The following is a 280-nucleotide window of genomic DNA, read 5'->3' as shown; positions in this document are numbered from 1 at the left end:
GGTTATAAGTAGACAGGGTCGTGGGATCACATGCACAAAAAAAAAGTTTTTCTATCTTAAAAACCATAAAGGGAAAAAAGAGGGGTTTAAAAATGCACGTGAAAACCCACTTTAAAGAATAACCTCCAAAAACATAAAAGGGATTTAATGCTGATTGGGTACTTTAATTTAAAATTAAAATTTCCCAAAAAAATTTTAAAGGGGGTGGGGTTTTCCCGGGGGGAAAATTAAACCCCAAATTTAAAAGAATAATCTTTTACATCGTAAAGTGTTTTAAAAA

Source organism: Penaeus monodon, chromosome 24 (genome assembly GCF_015228065.2).
Source record: "Penaeus monodon isolate SGIC_2016 chromosome 24, NSTDA_Pmon_1, whole genome shotgun sequence".
NCBI classification, from domain to species: domain Eukaryota; kingdom Metazoa; phylum Arthropoda; class Malacostraca; order Decapoda; family Penaeidae; genus Penaeus; species Penaeus monodon.
Note: the sequence above shows the minus strand (reverse complement) of the source record.